Source organism: Arvicanthis niloticus, chromosome 15 (assembly GCF_011762505.2).
Source record: "Arvicanthis niloticus isolate mArvNil1 chromosome 15, mArvNil1.pat.X, whole genome shotgun sequence".
Classification (NCBI taxonomy): domain Eukaryota; kingdom Metazoa; phylum Chordata; class Mammalia; order Rodentia; family Muridae; genus Arvicanthis; species Arvicanthis niloticus.
Window position 1 is genome coordinate 50,448,251 of NC_047672.1, and position 17,616 is coordinate 50,465,866.

A 17,616-nucleotide genomic window follows, 5' to 3' on the forward strand; every position below is an offset into this window, starting at 1 on the left:
TCAGCATACACTTCTTGGCATCCACGATAGTATCTAACTTGGTGACTATATATGGGATAGATACCAAGGTGGGGCAGTCTTTGTATGACTTTTCCTTTAGTCTCTGCGCCACATTTTGTCTCAGTATTTGTTCCTGTGAGTATTTTGTTCCCCTTTCTAAGACGGATCTAAGCACCCACACTTTGGTCTTTCTTCTTCTTGAGCTTCATGTGGTCTATGAATTGTATTTTGGGTATTCCGAGCCTTTGGGCTAATATCCACAATATCCTAATGCACTTAGTGTGCATACCATGTTTGGTAATGATATGATAGTATAGTTAAGTTACCCCAAATATTCCACCAGAGAACTCCTAAACCTGAAACAAGCTCTTCTTGCCATCAGCCAATAATGTCTTTGTTTGGTGTGTGCAGATAGGATGGATCTCTTCATCTGGCAGTATTTGGATGGCCTTTCCTTAAATCTCTGATCCACTCTTTGTCCCTGCGTTGGCTTTAGACAGGACAATTCTGGGTTAATACTTTTGAGATGGGTGGGTGGAGCCAACAAGGGGAGATAGAAAGTGTAGAGACCATATCCAGTGGAAAGGCATGGCTCCTCACCACTATTTTTTATATTTCTAATAGTATGTATTATCAGGCAGTCAATGGTTTTTCTAGTCCCAGATCTCAAATCTTTCATATTACTCCAACAAACAACATTCTCAAGCCTGTTATAGTAATACCTCAAAGTCCATCCTCAGTGACTGACACTCTCCAACAAGGGCACAATTCCTAATTCTTCCTAATCATTTTAGGACCTGGGGACTAAACGTACAAATATATTAGCATAGGGGGAGTGCTATCTTCCCTTCAACCATCACAATATCCTTAACTTACATCATGAAAACTAAAGCAAGAAGAGCAATTATGCCACTGTAATTTTCTGAGTATGATTTTCAAAAATATGTTGTTAAATATGTTTGTGGAAGAGTTTTATGTACCAGAAAATCTGACATAATATTTGAAAACATTAAAATATTGGAATAAACATGAAACCTGCTTTAAAATATTACATTAACCACTATATTTTAGTAATATCTCATATTAATGAAAATGTGCTTAAAAGAATTATTAAGAGCTGAGTACGTATATGTGGTGTCAAATGTAGATTGATGTGAATCACATGCAGCTAATCCATGTATAAGCCAGCAATAATGTATGTATGATTATGAGCTTTGTATGAAAGAGAGGAGAAATGATGCATAGACATTAAGCATGGCTGTCTGTCAGTCTTAAAATAGCATAATGGCCATATCTCTTATTGTTTTCTGCTAAAGTGGTGAATTACACAGAAACAAGACTAATGGGAAAAATAAATGATGCTATTATAATTTTTGGAAAGCTGTAAATATGGTTTGTTGATTCAGACATTAATGCATAAAACATTTATTGAGTCTTATTACAAAACCAGCTTTGCAATAAGACTTAGAGATATAAAATTAACGCACTAGCATTTCTACCACCACACACAATACAGGATGAAATTATTCCCCAACTCCATTGCTAGTATAAATTTCAGAGAAATTACATATTACATTTCTCTGTACATTTCTCTTTTATCATCTTTCCTACATATACATTTACATATGCATTCACATAGTTGTCTCATTAGCTTTTGGGGATGTGGTAATCCATAGCTTCATATATGAAAATTTTCATTTTGGAGTTATGTATCTTCATATTCAAATGTTTTCTCTTCTTTTAATTCTGTTCTCAACACTCAGGATAATTTATCTATGAGTCTCTGCTCTAGATCCTTACTGAGTTGTATGAAATGATGGGTATGCTTTCACTATCATATTGCAAATTATCCTTAGAATAAAAACTTATTAATAAAAACTGGGAGGGAAACAGGTTAATTCCTTGCCATTCTTTTTGCATGCAGCTGCCTGCGATAACTGCCTGAGCAGTTTGTAAGAAAAATCAAATAAAATCTCATTTGATGATTGCAAGTATTATATCATCCAATTCAGAAAAGAGTAATAGGAGAAATCATGTAAGTTGCTGCCTTCTTGATTAACAATAATATTGCTTTCAGAAAAATTATAATCTTAGTAACTAAATTCTATTTAATATTAAATGAATGTATTAGAAACAAACCACTCATGTTTAACCTTACAGAAAAATAAGGATACAAACTTAAGAAAGAAAGAAATGACAGGAAAGAATAGTGAATTATTTCTATAAGCAAATATATACACAGTCATGTTCAACATTTTCTACAATAGAGAAATTTAGCAGTGGGTCTAAACAGAGCTATTTTAATAAAGAGAAAATCGGTAAGGCAACCAATGTAAAAGCAGTAAACTATTTTGTTTTCAATGTTTTTAATGTCTTTCTTTGTATGATTTGTCTGAATATACTTAGTTACTCCATCATACTATTAGAAGGTTTTATGTACTTTTAAAAGGTCTGGTAAGAGTGAAGTATCCTGAAATTAAAAACATGTTTGTTTGTATGTATAAAATAATTATATGAAATTTTTAAAAAGTACATTCATAATTATTTGTGTCTAGGTTTTTTTCTGTATGTAACAAAATTGTTAATGTGTATTTTAATATTGCATTATAGTTGGAAATATATTCATAATAAAATATTTAGTTATGTATTTAGTTATGTGTATATATCATATATATATATATATATATATATATATATATATATACATTTGAGAGTACATGATCTCAAATGCACACAGTAGGAAGTCTGTGTTTTGTATCTAAGTTTTTAAACAAGATATTCAATAAGAACACAATAGGTCCTGCCCAAAGGAATAAATAGAAAAGGTAATAGAAATTTACCTTGCCATCTGTGACAAGGTGTAGTTTGTATCAAAATTGTAACAGTTTCTCTTGTAATGAATTAATTGGTTTCATTTTCCCAGTATGCTAGTGTTCAATCAAGAAACTATATTCAGAATTATTTTGAAGCTCTGTGAATTAAGCTAGCTCTATTTTAAGTCTATTTTGAGTGACTTACTTTTCTTCTTGCCATATGAATTGGTGTATAGTTAAGAGGCAAAAGTTTCTGTGCTATAGAGAAACACTATGATGCTTAAAATGTTACAGTTAGTGAGGTTGATTAAACATACAAAATTTTTCTATGAGTTAGGAGTTGATGGTTCATAGTACTGAAACATTTTAGTATTGATTTCTAATCTTCTGTTTGGTCTTTGATCCTTTGATCCTTATGAAAACAAATATACACGCTTAATTGTGGTAGTATACATTATGGCCCTTAATACTGCACCCTTCCAAGCTGGCATGCTTCATTATTTTGTGAATGTGTTTTAATGTTCCTTGAATCTGTACTTAACCATGTATTCAACATTCCTGGAATTGTAAAAACAAGATACCACATATTAGGTAGTCAAAATGATCATGTATTATTTACATTTAGAAGTTAGAAGTAAGAAATGAACTTTTGTCAGAGTTAGTTTTACCTAAAGGCTATAGAAACTAGGTATATCCATGCTTGCTACCTGTGTTCTTTGAGCAGACTCAGGTGTTATACCTGTAACTTCACATAGTCTTTCCTCACTGTGAATCTCTGTTCTTAGTTAACCTTTGTAAAAGAAAACTGGTTGTGAGACTAAGATATGAAAGGTCTCATTTATTTATACTTATATGTTAAACATGGCTATGAGATGCAACTCATGGAGAAAAAGGGTTAAAATTAACTGTATTAAGACACTCACAAGTTCATAGATCTCCTAATGCCTCTGGCTTTGTCTTCCATGTGGTGGCTAAACCAAGGCAGGCAGCCATTGGGGGTCAGTCCTTATAGCTGCTGACTAGAGTGCATCCAAACACCTACAGGGGCTACTGACAAAGGCAGCCAGTAATCAGAGAAGTTACTCAGCAGACTTTTCCTTGAGGGAACAAAGCTTAATTTACTGGGGCTGGCACTCTCTGTGGCCAGTGGAAAAACTATGAACTCTTTTAATAACCTGGGTTCAGTAAGAAAGAGAAGGAGGGAGAGAAAATTCACACTTAAACACACATACACACTCACACAAAACACACACACACACACACATATACAGGACAAAACAAAAGGCAGAGTCTAACAATTTCATACACATAAAAATACATACATATATGTGTGTATATATCTATCTATATATATGTGTGTGTGTTGTATATTTATGTGTATGAAATTGTTATATATATATATACATATACATACATATATACACATATATATTTCAAGCAGTTATATATATACATATTATATTATATATATGCATTATATATAAACATACATATATAAATACAGATCTAAAGACAGACATATGCATATTCTCACATAGAATGGTTAAAGCAAAGCTCTAATGAGCAGACTCCAGGTATTCCACCCATACATACATGAATGCAGACAATTAGTGTTTGGAAGGAACAATGTTCCAACCCCCATTCATACAAACTTTACACATACATTTATAATTGATGGGTGGGAGAGACAATGTTCCAGTCACACCACGCCACACTATTTTTCTTCCATAGTTTATATAACCTAAAAACATCTTTCAAGCAGTTTATAATTATAATGAGATTATGCTTTAGTTTTCTTCTAGTGAATGATTATGAAAAAATAGTGTGTTTTCCAATACCTTTACAAGTAATAACATTACACAGTACAGGTGATGAAACAAATTATTCTAAAAACCCCATGTACATTCATAACCAAGCAACTTGTTATAGATTAACAAAGTGTAAGCAAGCAATGTATTTTTCTTAGCCAGTTTCTCTTACTGGCAGGCAGTAATTTGAGTTTAAAAAGAAATAAGTAATTATTATTTATCTTTAAAAGTAATCTTGTAAGAATCTTAAAAGAAATATAAATCTAAACTTTTATATAAAAATTAGTCATATCTACATGAAATCCTCAAAATATATATTCATCAGCAGTTCTTAATAAATCATTTCAGGAAGCAGAGGGCAAAAGTTGGTATAGGAAATCAATTATCAACAGTTCAGACTTAGTGAGAGTCACTTCAGCCATTGTTGACATTCTTCTTCCCTGACCATAATTCCTAGCTTAATTAATAAGTTCCTACCTTAATTAATAAGAGTATGCTTTCTGAACTTCATATTGTTCCCTAAGATTTTATACATCAGGGCCAGTAGTAAAACCATCACAACCTAACTTCACTAACAACTTTATTTTTCAAAATGATATCTAAGAGGGGGTAGTTATTGTTGACAATCTACATCTCTAAGTTCTTCTCTAAGGTAGTGATAAAATCATAATCTGCTCTAGCAGCAATGCCTAAAAAAGATCAAGCATTAATATTGTGAATACCAGAGATACTACTGCCCAGTGAAGTATTAGAAGCACCCTTAAATTTTTTATGTAACTCTTAGATTAAAAGGGATGTGAGGGCAGCAAGCAAGCAGAACTTCATAACAGGATAAAGTCCTCAGGACACATAGTCCACAGGGCCGTGTCACACCAAGGTCCACTCATGTAGCTGTGGCAATGCATGATCTGCATTTCATGAGTTCTAAAGACATTTGTTGTTCTGCATGGCCCTCAGCATAAAACAAAGCTCAGTTACATGGCCATGGTCAGAATAGATCAACTGAATGAAAATTATGTCACAGATAAAAATGTGCTTCTTTAAGCTAGTCACTTCATTGTGACACGCCCATGCAAGTTTGATAGTAACTCATTTATTCATTTATGTATTTCATGTATAGAATCTAGATTGTTTTATTTACTAAGTTTATTAATTGACTAGACATAAGAAAATTTTATGGATTTTATTTCTATGTGATGGATGCTATTTTCTTTTTTCTTCTGTATTATTTATCATGTAAACTTGAAGACAGTTTATAAATAAAATTTGTAAAATTTAAATCAATAATTACAAAAATAGGAAGAAATGTTTTTCAATCTCATATGTCTACAATATTTATGGGAGGGAATGTTTATGATTAATGTGTTAATATATAATCCATTTATGGTAAACAAGCATAATAAATACTTAGCCAGAACATTACTGGACCACCAAAATACTTCATTCTTCTCTGAATAGTAGAATCCTGAATTAGAAAGTATTGCTCAAATAGTGTGTGTTAATAAGTTAAACTTTACTGTGTCATAAGCTTTTAATCAACCAGACATTTAAGGCATAATTACTCATAACTTTTATTCAGATATAACTTTATCTCCAGAATATACTGTCAAAATTTTGTCCTTCTGGACAGAATATTTCTCAATGTCAAAGGGTGTTTGCCCTTGTGAAGGATGCATTTGCAGCAAAATACTTAAGAACGACATTTATTCATTAAGGCATCAATTCCCACATCTTGACCTTTGACCCATTAAAAGGGTGCAGTCATTTCCTGGTAGGAAAAAAGTTAGTGGTATACTCTTCTCTATGATAGAAATAGTAAAAAATACAAGTCCCAATTTAAAGGTTAGTTCTTATCCAGAATTCAGTTAATCCTAAATGCAAATTTATATTTATCATAACTTACAAAAACTTGAGTCCATTTTCAAACATTTATTCATATATGTATTTTATGTGTATGTGTACTATGTCTATAGGGGCATCTGTACACTGGAAGATGTAATCAGAGAAGAGTGGGCTGCCATGTGTATGTTAGGAATTGAACTCAGGACTTTTGGAAGAGTAATGATGGCTCGTAAACACTGAGCCATCTCTCTAGTCCACATTCATCAGTATCAATTTTGTTATTAAATGTGCTAACATATATTCAGAGCAGACAACATTTTTCACACTTCTGTAGGACTTCCTATTGTTCAGTTTACTTATGCCTGATTTGGTAGCTGAGAATGAAGTAAGTGTAAAATTTGAACTATCATTAACTAATGTGACTTTCTTTTATTTTAGAAATATCTTCATCTGTCATATGTATAATAATCTGTTTGTTATACAGTTATCTCTATATTATTGATTTTTTTCTTCATAAATTTATTTAATCACATGTCATTTCACTAGTCAATAGGTTGTCTTTTTGTCATTTGTAGTTAATAGTTTATATAATACTTTTGCAAGCCCAGTTTAGATGAAATATACCATAGATAATCTAATAACAAATCATTTCTTATTTGTTTCTGAATATTGATTCAGTTTTACCAGCAGTACTGGATATGCATTATTTCTAAAAAAAAAAAAAAATGATATGCATTAGCACACCATTATTTAAGCACACCCTTATCATACAATTTCTAGCTAATAAACTTCAAAAACTATATAAAAAGCAAAAAATAAAAAATAAAATTAGACACATATCATATTATCAGCCCAAATAACCAAATTTACCTTTAATCAAAACAAGTGAACTACTAATGAAATTCCAGATAGACTATACATAGTTTGGAGATCATCAGAGGCTTTTTTGCTTACCTAATCATGTATGGAAGAACTCAGGAAGGCTCTTAAATAGATATTTGATGAGTTATTCTGCAATGAAACAGATGCATTACCACACTCACCAACGATCATCTGAACCATTGTTACTTTATAACATGCATAAATAAAGTCATTACCAAACCACACTGTCTAGTGATTTTTAAAATAATTTAAAGTGCTATCTAGACAATGTGCCTTATAGCAACTCCATTGTGCTAGCTTGACTCAAAAGTATGTAACATCAATTAATAAAATTTTGATGTCTACCATTTTTATGTGAAAGACTATCAATGCAGCATCCTTCTGAACTAAAAATTGTCACTTCAGAGATATCTCATTGAATATAGTACTCGAAGTCCTAGCCAGACCAAGTAGACAACTAAAGGAGGTTAAAGGGATTTAAATTGGAAAGAAAACAGTAAAAATATCACAATTTGCAGGTGATATGATAGTATACTTAAGTGACCCCAAAAATTCTACCAGAGAACTCCTACACCTACAGATAAACAATTTCTCCAAAGTGACTGGATACAAAGTTAACTCAAACAAATCAGTAGCTTTCCTCTACTCAAAGTATTAACAGAGTGAGAACGAAATTAGGGGAACAACACCCCTTCCCAATAGTCACACATAATATAAAGTATCTTGGTGTGACTCTAACCAAGTAAGTGAAAGATCTATATGACATAATCTTCAAGTCTCTGAAGAAAGAAATCAAAGATGATATCAGAAGATGGAAAGATCTCCCATGCTCATGGATTGGCAGGATTAATATAGTAAAAATGGCCATCTTGCCAAAAGCAATTTATAGATTCAATGCAATCCCATCATAATTCCAACTTTTTTCTTCATAGGGTAAGAAAGAGCAATGTGCAAATTCATTTGAAATAATAAAAAACCTAGGATATCAAAAAAACTATTCTCAACAATAAAAGAACTTCTGGAGGAATCACAATCCCTGACATCAAGCTGTACTGTAGAGCACCAGTGACAAAAACTGCATGGTGTTTGTACAGAGACGGGCAGGAAGATCAATGGAATAGAATTGAAAACCCAGAAATGAACCAACACACCTGTGGCTATTTGATCTTTGACAAATGAGTAAAAACCATCCAGTGGAAGAAAGACAGCATTTTCAACAAATGGTGCTGGTTCAACTTTAGGTCAGCATGAAGAAGAATGCAAATCAACTCATTGTTATCTCCTTGCACAAAACTCAAGTCCAAGTAGTACAAGAACAGCCATATAAAACTGAACTCACTAAAACTAATAGAAGAGTAAGTGGGGAAGAGTCTCAAACACATGGGAACAGAGGAAAGGTTCCTGAACAGAACACCAATGACTTATGCTCCAAGATCAAGAAACAACAAATGGCACTTCATGAAATTGCAAAGCTTCTGTAAGACAAAGGACACTGTCAATAGGACAAAATGGCAACCAACAGATTGGGAAAAGATCTTTACCTATCCTACATCTGAAAGAGGGCTAATAGCCAATATATACAAACAACTCAAGAAATTAGATTCCAGATGACCAAATAACCCTATTAAAAATGTGGTAAAGAGCTAAACAAAGAATTTTCAACTGAGGGATCTCCAATGGCTGAGAAGCACCTAAAGAAATGTTCACAACATCCTTAGTTATCAGGGAAATGCAAATCAAAACAACCCTGAAATTCCATCTCACACCAGTCAGAATAGCTGAAACTAAAAACTCGGGTGACATCAGATGCTGGGGAGGATGTGGAGAAAGAGGAACACTCCTCCACTGTTGGTGGGATTGCAAGCTGTTACAAACCTTTGGAAACCAGTCTGGAAGTTCCTCAGAAAACTCAACATAATACTAACTGAGTACCAAGATATGCTACTCCTCGGCATATTCCCAAATAATGCTCTAACTTGTAACACGGACACATGCTCCACAATATTCATAGCCTTATTATAATAGCCAGAAGCTAGAAAGAACCAGGATGTTCTTCAACAAAGGAATGGATAAAGAAAATGTGGTGTATTTACACAATTGAGTACTATTCAGCTATTAAAAACAATGAATTCATGAAATTCACAAGCAAATGAATGGAACTAGAAATTATCATCTTGAGTGAATTAACCCAGTGACAAAAGAACACACATGGGATGCACTCACTTATAAGAGGATATGAGCCCAAAAGCTCGAAATATTCAAGATACAATTAACAGACCACATGAAGCTCAAGAAGAAAGAAGACCAAAGTATGAATGCTTCAGTGATTAGAAGCAGAACAAAATACTCATGGGAGAAAATATTGAGACAAAGTGTAGAGCAGAGACTGAAGGAAAGGCAATTCAAAGACTGCCCCACCTGGGTATCCATCCCATATACAGACACCAAAGCCAGCATTTATTACTGAAGCCAAGAATTGCTTGCTGACAGAAGTTGGATATAGCTGTATCTTAACCTGAGAGGCTCTGCCAAAGCCTGAAATATACAGAGGCAGGTGCTCACAGCCAACCATAGGACTGAGTGCGAGGTCCCCAACGGAGGAGTTAGAGAAAGGACTGAAGGAGCTGAGAGCTTTTGTAACTCCATAGGAAGAACAATATCAACCAGCCAGAGCCCCCCACCCCTACCAGAGCTCCTAGATATTAAACTACCACCCAAAGAGTACACATGTTGTGACCCATGGCTCCAGCTGCATATGTAGCAGAGGATGGCCTTGTACAGCATCAAGGGGAGGAGAGGCCCTTGGGCCAGTAAAAGCTTGATGGCCCAGTATAGTGGAATAGCATGTCCAGGAGGCAGGAGTTTGTGGGTGGGTGGGGAAACATCCTCTTAGAAGCAGGGGGAGGGGGGCTGGGGGAGGGGATCTGGAGGGGAAAACTGGAATGGGGATAAAATTTGAAATGTAAATAAACAAAATATCCAATAGAAATAAATAAATAAAAATAAACAAATAAGAAAAAAATCCAACTACTTCAATTTCAATCCTCACAAACATTTTGCAGTTCTTGATGGTATCTAAAATTAGCAATATCTTGTTAATTAAAATTTGCCAAAAGAGGGCTAGAATGTAGCTCACCAGTTTAAAAAAAAACCCTTGCTTGTTTGGCAAAGGTCCTGGTTTCATTCCCAGCATCTATATGATAAAACTGTCAATGAAACTCTAGCTCTAGTAGATACAATGCCTTCTTCTGGCACCACTGGGCATAGGACAGGAGTTATCCATGTGTAGCCTGGTAAGCAAAATAGTCATCTACATAAAATAAAAATAAATGAATAAATATTTAACATAATTTTGACAAGAGAGTGGAACATAATTTCTCTGAAATTACATATACAGAAGACAGAAACCATGTAAAATGCTTTATTTTCACAGTGTATGTTGTGAAATGATTTCATCATATGCCTTGAACATATATAATTTGTTTGGCAACTGTACCCTATTAATGCTTGAAACTATTTTAAAAGGCAAAGCACAAGTCAAAATAAGCAATTCAATGTGAACAAAAACATACCTCATCTTCAAAAAGTGTTCAAACTAAAACACGTAAAAGAAAAAGTCCTGGCCGTGAAATCTATTTGAGTGTTCTCTCTTCTCTTATGAACCTCTGCTTCAGGAAAAGTGAGCTGTACCATCAAAGATGTCCAAACACCATCAATCTTTAAAATGGGGAGCCTACAAAGAGATTCTGTCCTCTATGAAACTTACTCCCCCCTTCCCTACACAAGTTCTCATGTGATTAAACAATATCAATATCTTGTCATTATCTGGTGACCTTAAATAGCTCACTTCATTGAATCATTTGGTCAATCGCCTTTCTTATCATCTTACTTCAGCTGGGCTGTTCATTTCATGTCTATTATTTCTTTTTCTTGTTATATTCCTATTAGTTTGAAGCTCTGAAAGTCATTCAAATGATCCATGAATTTTTTAAGTGTTGAGAAAGAGATGACACATTTTATCGTAATGTATCGATGAACAGTTTTAAGTTGCATTTCTATCTACCTGGAAAAGAGAGTTTGTTCTCATCAAAACTCTCATCATGAAACTTGTGTGTATAAAGACAGTAAAAGAAGCATTATAATCAGTAACTAGTAAACATTTCACAGAAAGTGTATGTCACAAGAAACATTCATATACAATGTTCTTAATTTTAAGGAGTTATTAATTTTTAAATTATATAACATAAGATACTGCTTATCTATTCCAATATATGGTTATACACTCTAAGTTTTCCATACTGAACATTCTTAATTCAAAATTATCAGCAAGTGAAAAGCATAAGCATTTTCAAAAGCCAAGTTGGATGTAAATGGCAAGATGTTTAATTAATTTCAATCTCATAGAAATGGATTTTTAAAAAACAAATCCCTTAGGCTTTATCTTCCTATAAAGACATGCAGTCAGGCAAGATAATTTCAGAATTTTACACAAATCAGCAAAATAAAAAGATTAGAATATAAGAACTTGGCTTTAGATACTTCAAGCTTTTTTTTGTATCTAAAGCAAAAAACAAAACAGCTGAGCTTAACATTTATCAGGCACTCAATCCTTCAACTAAAGAATTGACTATATTTAACATATAAATTAAATTTCTTGTATCTGGACACACTGGGAGGATCTGGATGTAACTTCTATGGGAACAAATGAATTCCTCAACCAAGTAAACCAGACAGACAGACAATCTTTCACAGATATATCTTGCTAATAGGGCAGAAAAGAAAAAGCATTTTTATAAGGTTCGGTTTGTTGCTATACATTTTTATTAAGCTCCAAACCCTTACTCTTGCCTACAAACTGTACACACAGCTGTTAATAACTTAGAGGAACATGCTCTGGATTCCAAACAGTGTGCTCAGTCATGCACAAAATACAGCTCAACACCTTCGCTAAGACAGATGATTTTTTTTTCTTCATCTTCTTAACAAATAATATTAATTTGATTACAAAAGGGAGGAAAAACAAAATGGTTGAAGTGAAATAAGCAAGTTGAAGGTTTCCTCTATTACACCAGATAGAACAGTTACAACAACATTTTCCATATCCTTTCTTTCAATGTGATTTTCAGAAAAATTTGATAGACTTTTTACTAGATATAATAGAAAAACTAAGAAACACAAAACAACAATAGCACCATTCCATATCATTAGCTTCACAACTAAATATACTATATAAAGAATGGTTCATTTAGGTATGCATAGGAGTGTCTCTTTAATCCCAACATTCGATAAGATGGTCCGGGGGATTTCTGTAAGACAAAAGCTATTTCAGGCTATATAGTATGACCTTGTTTCAAAATTAATAAAAATCCACACAAATTTTTATCCATAATGAAGAAATGCAAATTGTGGTCTGAATGAAGAGTGATTTGATAAAATAAGTATATAAGATTTCTCAGAATTTGAAGATATTATTTCACTGTTAGGATTTAGGATAAATAATTATTAGCATTCACAATAATGTATATACAAATATATCTGCTGAAGGCAGGTATACAATTGACACTAAATCTATGGAGTGACATATGTTAATTGATATTAAACTTAAATGTCATACAGATCTTTCACTTGCTTGGTTAGATTCACACCAAGGTATTTTATATTATTTATGACTATTGTGAAGGGTGTCATTTTCCTACATTCTTTCTCAGCCTGTTTATCCTTTGAGTAGAGGAAGGCTACTGATTTGTTTGAGTTAATTTTATATCCAGTCAATTTGCTAAAGTTGTTGATCAGGTTTAGAAGTTCTCTGGTGGAAGTTTTTGGGTCATTTTAGAATACTATCATATCATCTGCAAATAGTGATATTTTGGCTTCTTCCTTTCCAATTTGTATACCTTTGACCTCCTTTGTTATCTAATTGTGCTGGTTAGAACTTCAAGTACTATATTGAATAGGTAGGAAGAGTGTGGGCAGCCTTGTCTAGTCCCTGATTTTAGTGGGATTGCTTCAAATTTTTCTCCATTTAGTTTGACTTTGGCTACTGGCTTGCTGTATATTGCTTTTACTATGGTTAGGTATGGAATTTGAATTCTAAATCTTTCCAAGACTTTTATCATGAAGGGATGTTATGTTTTCTCAAATGCTTTCTCAGCATCTAATGCAATGATCATGTGGGTTTTCTTTATTATTTTGAGTTTGTTTATATAGTGGATTACATTGATGGATTTCTATATATTGAACCATCTCTGCATCACTTGGATGAAACCTACTTGATCACGATAGATGATTGTTTTGAATTTTATTGAGTATTTTTGCATCAATATTCATAAGTGAATTTGTTCGGAAGTTTTCTTTCTTTGTTGTATCTTTGTTTGGTTTAGGTATAAGCCTAATTGTGGCTTCATAGAACAAATTGGGTAGTGTTCCTTCTGTTTCTATTTTGTGAAAGATTTTGAAGAATATTGGCATTAGGTATTCTTTTGGGGCTTTTTTTTTTGTCGGGAGAGTTTTAATGATTGCTTCTAATTTTTTAGTGGTTATGGAACTGTTTAGATTGTTATCTGATCCTGATTTTACATTGGCACCTACTATCTGTCTAGAAAATTGTCCATTTCATCCAGATTTTCCAGTTTTGTGGAGCATAGGCTTTTGTAGTAGGGTCTATGATTTTTTTTTTTTTTTTTGTGATTTCCTTGCTTTCTGTTGTTATGTCTCCCTTTTCATTTCTGATTTTGTTAATTTAGATACTGTCTCTGTGCCCTCTGGTTAATCTGTCTAAGGGTTTATCCATCATGTTGATATTCTCAAAGAGCCATCTTGCTTTGTTGATTCTTTGTATAGTTCTTTTTGTTTCTACTTGGTTGATTTCAGCCTTGAGTTTAATTATTTTCTGCAGCCTACTTCTCTTGGATGAATTTGCTTCTTTTTCTTCTAGAGCTTTTAGATATGCTGTCATGCTGCTAGTGTACTCTCTCTCCTTTTGAACTATAGTGAAATAATTAACAATGGCTAAGGTTAAAGTCCAGAATGCTAAATTATAGTAGTCTGGATTGGTTTGGGGGAATCTTTATCAAAATATTTAAGAAATCAGAGAAAATAGTATTATTGTTTCCTGGGAATCATAATATTTCATAAGAGGCTTTTAAAATACCATATTCCAGAATAGATCCAAAGTATTCAAAGTTCCAAAGAAAAAATGTATAAATTATAGCTATTTAATAACTAAATTATATAAATATTCATTATATATGCATTACATAACTGATATATTCACATCAAAGACAAAATGTTAACACCCCTACAAATAAAATAATGAATAAAATTACTTGCTCATTATGCAGGAAATTGTGCAAGGCCCTGTAAACAGACTGAGCCACCAATGACTATTCAAGTCAATGTCTCTGGAAGAGAATGTACTAATGCTAAATTTCCTAAGCCTGTATAATTCTACATGTATCCTACATACTTATCCATATACCTAAGGGTAAGTGTAGCTCTCATCTTTTGTACCAAAAACTATTAGACAAACCCATGCTAGTCAAAATGCAGAACACAACTTACCATTTGATGCTCAAATGAAGTCTTGGTAAGCATTGAGGAAGAGAGGGATAAAAGATTATGAGTCAAACCTTGAATATTCTTAAGTGGCTGTGATGGTCTATATATGTTCAGCCCACGGAGTGGCACTATTCAGAGGTGTAGCCTTGTTGGAGTAGGTGTGTCACTGTGAGTGTGGGCTTAAGACCTCACACTATTCTCCTGAAGTCAGTTTTCCACTAGCAGGCTACAGATGAAGATGTTGAACTCTCACCTCCTCCTGCACCATGCCTGCCTGGATACTGCCATGTTCGTGCCTTGAGGATAATGGACTGAACCCTGAACCTGTAAGTCAATCCCAATTAAATGCTGTTGTTATAAGAACTGCCTTGGACATGGTGTCTGTTCACAGCAGTAAAATGCTAACTCAGACAGTGACTTTTGAAGCAGGGACCATGGCAGACATGGCTGGAGTTTCAGTATCTCTCCAGCTAAAACAACAGCACTGATTCATATAACCTGCACAGTATAAAATGAGAAAGTTATTCTTAAAACCAAGACAAATTAAAGGAACTACAGGACTGTGGTGTAATTGAACAATTTTTATGGTTTACAATTACTCTCTTCTGCTTTCTTTTATGAAGGTTCAGTGTCTCTAGTCTGCAAAGCATTGGCTGTAACCAGTTTATCTATGCTTTATTTAAGTTGCAAGAAAAAGGTCATATAATCCAGATACCTTTTCACTCCACATTGCCTGTATCAATTGAAAACTTTCAGTGTTTCATTTTAAATGTTATGGGATCTCCTAATTGACAAAACAAACAAACACAAACAGGACTTTAGCATTATTAACTGGGCAAATGTCAGAAATGTAATGTCTCAATAATATGAACACTAGTTGAAATTGTTTGTTTTTGTATTATCTAGTGAATTGTTTTAATTGGAAATATCTACAGAGGAAAATAAAATAAATAAATTGAGAATAAAAGTGTGCCCTGAAGGTACATCTTTAATCCTACAAATTAAATTTTTTATAACACACACACATATGCACACACACATGTAAATATATATTATATGTTGTATATATTATATGTATATATTTCCATATATATAATATTAATATATATATGAAAAAGATAGAAAAGTCTCCAATTGTGTTGTTGCTTTTTGTAACCAATACTTTTCAGAAAAGCACAGAAACCATTCTGCACATGTTGAATAGCATGTAATAGGGGAGTGAGTAAGACATAGTTAAGAAGTGAAAGCTCTTTTTCATTTAGCACTGAGGGAAAGAGTATGGATTCTAGTACCTTTCTCAAAGCACTGGGTATAGGACCCTGCATATAAATTCTTCCCAGGTAGAGAGAGTCAAAGAATTGCCAAGGCAAGCAGGCTAGCTAGGCTTCACATGCACAATAGCGTATAGACATATACTGACACTCATGTGAACATGCATACTCATGCACATATAACACATGTACACATGGTGGGAGTAGAATTGAGAGTGTAGAGGTGAATATGTTAAAGATGGATTGATAACATGCATGAAAGTTTAAAATACCAAATAAAAGAATTTTTTAAATAGTAAAGACTGCTAAAAAAATTACAAAATAAATTTAAAAAAAATGGAAATGGTACACTAAGCCCAGAGGCACCATTGCTTTTTGGGAAGCAACTATTCACCAGTGTTTCTGTGCTATGCTGACTAATGCTTTCAGCTTCTGCCTTGATTATTTCCATTGTTTCTGTAAATCTCTTTTTTCCTTTCTTCATCAGCCACAGGTGCAACAGTTCGTTGTTCCCTTTATTGCAAGATAGATTTTCTTTTAACAGGAGCATTCTTTTGTTCTAACTGCTGCTCAGATACTTGGTTTTTTTTGTTAGTCAGACGAATATTAATAAGACATTATCTTAAACTGAGGGACAAGTGAATTAAAATTTTAACACATGCATAAGGAATTTTATGAGTGATGTTTCTTTGCTAAGAATATTGTTCGTTAATCAGAGGTTCTATACTTCTCTTGTAATTATCAAATAGTTACCGAAACTAAGATTGCCATTTCTAGGGTCCATTTTAGAAGCTGCCATAGAGACTGGCACCAAATTTAGTTTGTCTTATCTCTGTAAATATGGTTTATTATAACTTGGAAACATGTAATACAACAAAATAACTTAGAAGTCTGGTCACATAACCACTCAATCAATGTTTTTGTATATCACCATTTTTATGATGAATGACTGATGAGTTATATAAAGACAGTGTCTATTATATAGATTAGAATCATTTCCAGTATTGGTAGTTAGTAGGAATATTACAAAAGATACTGCCATAAAGGTCCAATTGCTATTATTTCTGTAATCTAGGTCTCTTCAGAGGCTGTAGCCTCACTCTACTTAACAATTCATTCCCTTCTTCTACATTAAATGTACATTATAATATATGTTAATCACAAGTTTTAAATCTTATTTTATGTTGTAGTGTTAAGCATTTTAAAATAATTGGAAACTACTGTATCATTTCAGTGCTTACATAGTAATTATTGAATTTTACATTATTCAAATATTATGGAACCAACTTTATAAATTTGCTGTTATCTCCAGTTTACCTCTATTGTAGGAGCAATGCAGAGATTACGTAGAGCATCTATTATTGAAAATAATTTCCAAGGCATTTAGAAATACAATCACAAAATGTATCAATAGAATTATTTAGACTATCATTTATCATCAGG